Source organism: Dioscorea cayenensis, chromosome 4 (assembly GCF_009730915.1).
Source record: "Dioscorea cayenensis subsp. rotundata cultivar TDr96_F1 chromosome 4, TDr96_F1_v2_PseudoChromosome.rev07_lg8_w22 25.fasta, whole genome shotgun sequence".
Classification (NCBI taxonomy): Eukaryota; Viridiplantae; Streptophyta; class Magnoliopsida; order Dioscoreales; family Dioscoreaceae; genus Dioscorea; species Dioscorea cayenensis.
In genome coordinates, this window is record NC_052474.1 from 16,253,012 (window position 1) to 16,261,187 (window position 8,176).

Below are 8,176 nucleotides of genomic sequence, written 5' to 3' on the forward strand. Positions count from 1 at the left end.
CATTAAACATTCTATTATGCTTTCATTAATTGATGTATTAATTGAGTTCCAATCTTATATGCTTGATTGATTGAATACTCCCTTAGAGTGACACTAGGGTTGAGGGTTCTTATTGGTAACCCTTGTGAGTGAGTGACACACCACGAGAGATAGACAAAGCTACATTGGAGAGGGTTGAGAGGGAGAGTCGAGAGGTAGAGGAGCGTCCTCTTTCCCCTCTGATGTGATTTATCCTACATCCATTTCCTCGAGTTTTTTGCGGTCATAGTAGAGTGAATGGGCTAAGAGATGACCTTCCGCTGGGGCTTAGTTGTAGAGGTAACGGAGTAAAGCGTTGAAGTGATTTTAGCACCTAGGGCTTAATTGTGACTAGGGACCTCTCACCTGGACTGATAAGTGCTTGTGCGATATGAATGCGAAGCGTTCATTCCTTATGTTGAGCATTACTTTTCTCAAGTTTTTACATTAATATGTGTGTTTTTATGTTACTTTTATGCAGGTAGGGTTGTGAGGCCGAGTATGAAGGAAATAGGCCAATGTGGATCATAATGCACCTATTTTGGAGGAGATCTTGCTAAGGTTCAAACGCGAAGACATAGGGTCAGGTGTGAGATGCTAGAGTGTGTGCCAACCTCCTCGTATTCGAGTGAGCACATTCATTTGGAGGGGTACAAAGGCAGTCACACTCGAGCATTCTGATTTATGCATATAAGAGCAAGAGATCCACCAACGTGCACATCATTGAAGAGGCAAGTGATTCACGACGTAAACGTGTGCCCGTTCGTGTTACCCCAATGAAAGTATGGAATTCGGGAGTATTTCCGACATAGTACTGTAGTAGGTTACTGTAGCAAGTACTGTAGGGTTAAGAGATCCACCAACCTTGAATGCTTGATTGTATGAACATTTCCCCTAGAGTAACACTAGGGTTAAGAGTTCTTGTTGGTAACCTTGTGAGTGAGTGACACACCACGAGCGTTAGACAAAGATAGGTTGGAGAGGGTTGAGAGGGTGAGTCGAGAGGTACAGGAGCGTCCCCTTTCCCCTCCGACGTGATAGAGTGAATGGTCTAAGGGTTGAACCTTCATTGGGGCCTAGTTGCGCGTGCAATGGAGTGAAGCGTTGAGGGGATCTTAGTATCTAGGCCTTAATTGTGGCTAGGGACCTTCCGCCTGGACCAAATGGTTAGGTCTATAATTAGGAAGTGATTTATCACTTGGAATCCCTAGAGCCCATTGCAACTTTGTTCGAGTGCGAGGTTGAGGGGTTACTTAATCTCTCCTCTGGGACATGAATAGAGTTTGGTATAGTTGACCTTAGATTTGGGACTATGTATGTAAGGATTTCTACGACTCACCATTGCATTGATTAGGAAGCATAATAGAGAGTTCTTGCAGTTGAAGCGATTATCCTAGGTGAAGCATCATCCGAGTACCCCATCTTTATCGATTGCCTTACCTCGTCCTTACTTTTGCTCTCTTACTTATTGCTTTTAATTGTTGAGAATTGAATCATTATCACACTTATCATTGTTGATACTCCACATAGCTAAGAATTGAATTAAGTGTCTTTACTCCCTACTCCCTGTGGATTCGACCCCGCTCACCCTGGATTATTACTTTGACAAACCCGTGCACTTGCGGGATATAAGCAAGGGGATCTTGTCATGGACCAAAAAGGTTAAGTCTATCTCTAGGAAGAGGGTTTATCACTTGAAATCCTTAGAACTCCATACGATTTTATCCGAGTGCGAGGTATTGAGATTGTTCAATTTCTCCTCCAGGACATTGTATAGAGTTAGTCACGGTTGACCTTAGATTTGGGACCGTTGATAAGTGCTTGTGCGATAAGAATACGAAGTGTTCTTTCCTTGTGTTGAGCATTACTTTTCTCGGATTTTAATGCTAATATGGGTGCATTTATGTTACCTTTATGCAGGTAGGGTTGTGAGGCCGATCATGAGAGAAAGAAGCCAATGTGGGTCATAATGCACTAATTTTGGAGGAAATCTTACTAAGGTTTAAACACGAAAACATAGGTAGGGTTCTAGATGCATTAATGTGTGCCAACCTCCTCGTACCCGAGTTAGCACAACTATTTGGAGGGGCAAAAGGGCAGTCACATTCAAGCATTCTGACTTGTACATATAGAATAAGATCTCCACCAATATGTCTGTTATTGAAGAAGCAAGGCGATCCATGACGTAAATGTGTGCCCGTTTGCATTACCTCGATGAAAGTATGAATTCGGGAGTATTTCAGGCTGGTAATGTAGCACAGTACTATAGAAAACACTGTAGTAAAGATATTGTAGCAGTACTGTTTAATGCCGGCCGAGAAAACAGGAAAATATAGAATCCAAACGGGCATAAGGAAATTGCACACGCCTGTGTGAAAAATCCACAGGAGCGCCCAAATGGGCATGTGGATTCCCTATTCCAGCCCTTTAAAAACCGATTTCAGCCCTAATTTCAGCATTCTTTTCTCCATCTTTTCCCCAACTTGAGAGAGGGTGGCGGCTAGGGTTTGAGAGGTATTGGCTAGGGCTTTAGAGAGGTTCTACGGGTTTGACATCACACGCCATTTGGAAGAAGGTTAGTGGGAGAGTTTCGTCAGCACCGATCCGATGAGGTGTATCCTAGGCCAAACAAAGGGACCCTTGCGACGAATAGAGGACTCTCCACAAAACCATCACCATGACTAACGAGGGGGTTTTCTATGGATGCTTTGTTTTTTACATTCAATTTCATTGCTTGTATCTAGCTCCATGGAGAGTTAAACCCCTAGTGTGTACTTGGGTATTCGTGAACCCGAGGATGTATTCGTTTCATTGAACCTCTTTATTATGCTTTCAATTAATTGATGTTTATTGTGAGTTCCAATCTTGGAGACTTGATTGTATGAATACTCCTCTAGAGTGACACTAGGGTTAAGAGTTCTTCTTGGTAACTCTTGTGAGGGAGTGACACATCACGAGAGTTAGACAAAGCTAGATTGGAGATGGTTGAGAGGGTGAGTTGAGAGATAGCAGAGCGTCTCTTTTCTCCTCCAGTGTGATCTATCCTACCTCCACGTTCCAAAAGTTGTTTGCGGCTGATAAACATATAAAAGTACATAATTTGCATGTATTTTTTGGTATTATTCGTTACATTTATTTATTGAACCGATGCCCTTTTGGTCTAAATTGTGTTATTTTTGCATTTCGGGGCCTAATAGAAGCCTTGGGAACCCTCAGGGCGACGCGATTGGGGATGAATTCGGTATCAAAAATGGTTTTTTTCCGGGTGGAATTACTATAGCGCATCGTAGCTCATCAGGGGCTTCTCGGCAAAAAACTTGAAATCCTGAGGGGTTGGAATACGACCGGTATATTGACCCGTTTACCTATTGGGACCTGAGGGTTTAAAAGGCTTTGACGGCTTCTTTTTGGAGATGTTCCCTCCTGGATCATCATCTTCTTTGGGTAAGAGATGGCTAGGGTTAGGGAAGCACTTCCACACCATCTTGAACCCGAGCTTGAGGAGGGAAAAAAGGGAGGAAATCCGAGTATTTCTCGGCGGGGAGAGCGAAAATTAGGAGGATCTAGTTCTAGGGCTACATTTCTTGGAGGTTGAAGACAACGGGAAGCCACCCCTACAAGTGGCATCTTCGGATGGTTTTCTCCCGGGATTCAAGCGTCATTCGGCCTTCACCATTTGAAGTTGTGTTCCTCATGTTTATTTTAGTGTTTGTATGGATTGTTTGGTTTGTTTGTTGAACATGAACAACTAAACCCCTAGGTCACCAGATGTAGGTGAACCTTGGGGGTGAACTTGTGATGTTTTGGTTTATTTTAGTAGTTTATTCATGTTTGGCTTGTTGTGATTCTTGTTTGGTGTTCTTGATTGTTTTGGTACATTTGATTGAGTGATGTATCAATTTCTTGGTAGCAGTTTGTAGCAGTTTGTAGCATGACCCTAACTTGTGAAAACCATCTTTATCCTTACAACCGTGTGGGAAGTTAGGTGGAAGAAATTCTGTACTCAACACTTGCACCGGGTTAGGGGTCGATTGCCGTGACCATCGGGTTGGCTTAAGTTTTGGTTTTCTCGGTCCAACTAGCCATGTGCTTAAGTACTCAATTTCCTACTCACTTTAGTAACCCCCTTGGGGATCCGCATCCGTGACCATTTTCCAACCTTGAGCTTCTCCCGTGTTTTGATCATATCATATTTCTTAAGAATTTCTCTTACTTTTCACTTTGCTTTCTTTTCTTCTTTTCTCTTGAATTGGAATCGGTGAGCTAAACAACAGGTAAGAAGTGAGTAATGTAGCTCCTCAGGCCCCTTGGGAATATGACCCACTCGTGCGTGCGCGAGTGGTTTATTACTTGATGACCCCGTGCGCTTGCGGGTGTTCACACTCTGTGTCGATCAGCGGCCATAGTAGAGTGAATGGATTAAGGGATGACCTTCTACTGGGGCTTAGTTACGAGTGCAACGGAGTGAAGCGTTGAAGTGATTTTAGCACCTAGGGCTTAATTGTGGCTAGGGATCTTTCACCTGGACCAAAGGGTTAGGTCTATACATAGGAATAGGGTTTATCACATGGAATCCCTAGAGTTCATTGCATTTCTATGCGAGTGCGAGGTTGAGAGGTTATACAACCTCTCCTCTAGGACATGTATAGAGTTAGGCATGGTTGATCTTAGATTTGGGATCATGTAATTAAGGATTTCCATGAATCATTGTTGCATCAATTAGGAAGTATAATAGAGGGTTCTTGCACTTGAAATGATTGTTCTAGGCGGTTCAATATCCGGGTACCCCATCTTTATCCATTGCCATACCTTCTCCTTTACTTGTGCCCTCTATCTTGTTGTTTTTATTTTTGTTATTTCATATTTTGTCACACTTATCACTATTCATCTTCCACATTAGTTAAGAAACAACTTAAGTGTCTTTATTCTCTACTGATAAGTGCTTGTGTGATATGAATGCGAAGCATTCTTTCCTTATGTTAAGCATTACTTTTCTCAGATTTTTACATTAATATGTGTGTTTTTATGTTACTTTTATGCAGGTAGGGTTGTGAAACCAATTATGAAGGAAAGAAGCAAATGTGGATCACAATGCACCAATTTTGGAGGAAATCTTGCTAAGGTTCAAACGCGAAGATATAAGTCGGGTGCGAGATGCTAGAGTGTGTGCCAACCTCCCCGTATTTGAGTTTGCACAACCATTTGGAGGGGCACAAGGGCAGTCACACTCAAGCATTCTGACTTATGCACATAGAACAATATCTCCATCAACTTATCCGTCATTGAAAAAGTAAAGCGATCCATGGCATAAACGTGTGCCCATTTATGTTACCTCGATGAAAAGTGGATTCGGGAGTATTTTTGGCATAGTACAGTTCATAGCCGGCCGAAAATGACAGTTTCAGAGAATCCACACGGGTGTGTGGAAATTACAAACGCCCGTGTGGAAATTCCGCACGGGCACGTGAAGCATCCACGCCCGTGTAGTCGCCCGATTCCAGCCCTATTTAAAGCCGATCCAACACCGATTTTTGTATTCTTTTCTCCATCTTTTTCCCAACTTGAGAGAGGGCTTCGGCTAGGGTTTTGAGGGGTATTGGCCAAGGTTTTGGAGAGGTTCTACGGCTCTGACATCATCATTCCTTAGGAAGAAGGTTGGTAGGGGAGCTTCCGTGGAGGCGTATCCTACACCGGATGAGGAAATCCTTGGACGACGAGTAGAGGACTTTCCACAAGACCATCGACACGACTATCGAGGGGGTTTCTTTATGAATTCATTGCTTTTACATTCTATTTCTTTGATTGTACTAAGCTTCATGGAGAGCTAAATGGAAGCCTTGGACGACGAGTAGAGGACTTTCCACAAGACCATCGACATGACTAACGAGGGGGTTTCTTTATGGATTCATTTCTTTTACATTCTATTTCTTTGATTGTACTTAGCTTCATGGAGAGCTAAACTCCTAGTGGGTACTCGGGTATTGTGAACCCTAGGATGTATTTGTTTCTTTGAACCTCTTTATTATGTTTTCAATAAATTGATGTTTATTGTGAGTTCCAACCTTGAATGCTTGATTGTATGAACATTTCCCCTAGAGTGACACTAGGGTTGAGAGTTCTTGTTGGTAACCTTGTGAGTGAGTGACACACCACGAGCGTTAGACAAAGCTAGGTTGGAGAGGGTTGAGAGGGTGAGTCGAGAGGTTCAAGAGCGTCCCCTTTCCGCTCCGGCGTGATAGATTCTACCTCTGTTCCTCGAGTTCTTTGTGGCCATAATAGAGTGAATGGTCTAAGGGATGAACTTCCGCTGGGGCTTAGTTGCGTGTGCAACAGAGTGAAGCGTTGAGGTGATCTTAGTATCTAGGGCTTAATTGTGGTTAGGGACCTTCCACCTAGACCAAAGGGTTAGGTCTATAATTAGGAAGAGATTTATCACTTGGAATCCAAAGAGCTCATTGCAAGTCTATGCGAGTGTGAGGTGTTGAAATTGTTCGATTTCTCCTCCGGGACATGTATAGAGTTAGGCATAGTTGACCTTAGATTTGGGACTATGTAATTAAGGATTTGCACGACTCACCATTGCATTGATTAGGAAGCATAATAGAGGGTTCTTGTACTTGAAACAATTATCCTAGGCGGAGCATTATCCGGTTACCCCATCTTTATCGATTACCTTACCCCCCTTCTTTACTTTTGCTCTCTTATTTGTTGCTTTTACTGTTGAGAATTGAATCATTATCACACTCATCATCATTGATCTTTTAGATAGCTAAGAATCGAATTAAGTATTTTTATTCCCTACTCCCTGTGATTCGATACCCGCTCACCCGGGATTATTACTTCGACAAACCCGTTCCCTTGCGGGATATACGCAAGGGGATCTTGTCATCTACTCTCTGTGGATACGATACCCACTCATCTGGGATTATTACTTCGACACCTGTGCACTTGCGGTTTACACACATATAAGGACGTGTCAAGTTTTTGGCGCCGTTACCGGGGAGTAGGTGTTTAGAGATACTTTGCACTTTGTTTTCTTAGCTATTCATTCATTCTATTTGATATTTTCTTATTCTATAATCATTCTGATTTCTTTTTCTTTCTATTTTAGGTGCAACTCTAGGTTATGACCCAAGGGAACCCCTCAACACTGATTGAAGGTGATCTCGAGCTTGAACGTACACTTAAAAGAAAAGGGAAAGAACCTGTGCAAGAATAGTCTAATCTAGCTCATGTGGAAGTAGAAGAATCTGAAAGCATGGCAGAACAGAATGAGCAGCATTGGATATTATCCGATTTTGCCAGACCTTTAGTATTGGGGATATAATCGAGTATTGTGCGTCCCCCGATTACAGCTCAGACTTCGAGATGAAGTCGGCATTCATCCACATGTTGCAGCAATCCGCACAGTTTAATGGTTTGGCTGATAAGGATCGAAATAGTCATATAGAGAACTTTCTCGAGGTGTGTGATATGCTGAAGATAAATGGGGTGACCAATGATGCCATCAAGTTGAGAGTTTTCCCATTTTCCTTGAAGGGGAGAGCGAAGCAGTGGCTACACTCATTACTTAGAGCATCAATTACCACATGGGAGGAGATAGTCGAAGCTTTTCTTGGACGTTATTTCCCTCCCAAAAAATCTGCAAAGTTTAGGAATGAGATCTCATCCTTTGTACAATTGGAATTGGAGTCTCTATTTGAGACGTGGGAAAGGTTCAAGGAGCTCCTGAGAAAGTACCCGAAACATGGATTTCTGGATTAGATGATTGTTCAGACCTTTTACAACGGTCTGAATCCGAGTAAAAGGCAACTCTTGGATGCGCCAGCAGGAGGTACCTTAGCTAGCAAGACCCCCAGTGTCTACTTGCACCGGGTGTGGTGGAGGACATGCTCCCCGCGATTGCCCGATCTCTATTGGTGATGCATCTTCATTTAGGAATGTCAATTTTGTGGGTAATGGCATGGGAATAAAGGAAACCCATACAACAATGCCTACAATCCAGGTTGGAAGAGTCATCCCAATTTCTCGCGGAGCAACCAAGGTCCACAAAAGGCTATAGGGCCACCTGGTTTACAACAACAAGCCCTAAACATGAAGAACCGAGTTTCAGGTTTGGAGACTCAGATGACCGATTTGGAGAAGGCCTTAACTAGAT

At 42.9% G+C, this 8,176-nt stretch overlaps 1 non-coding gene across 1 annotated transcript; it reads right to left on the reverse strand.

The window, feature by feature from the left end:
• Positions 1–7,665: 7,665 nt before the first annotated feature.
• Positions 7,666–7,772, reverse strand: LOC120259704. The gene has a single exon (XR_005536260.1). It is a non-coding gene; the product is annotated as a small nucleolar RNA R71 (small nucleolar RNA).
• Between the last annotated feature and the right edge of the window lie 404 nt (positions 7,773–8,176).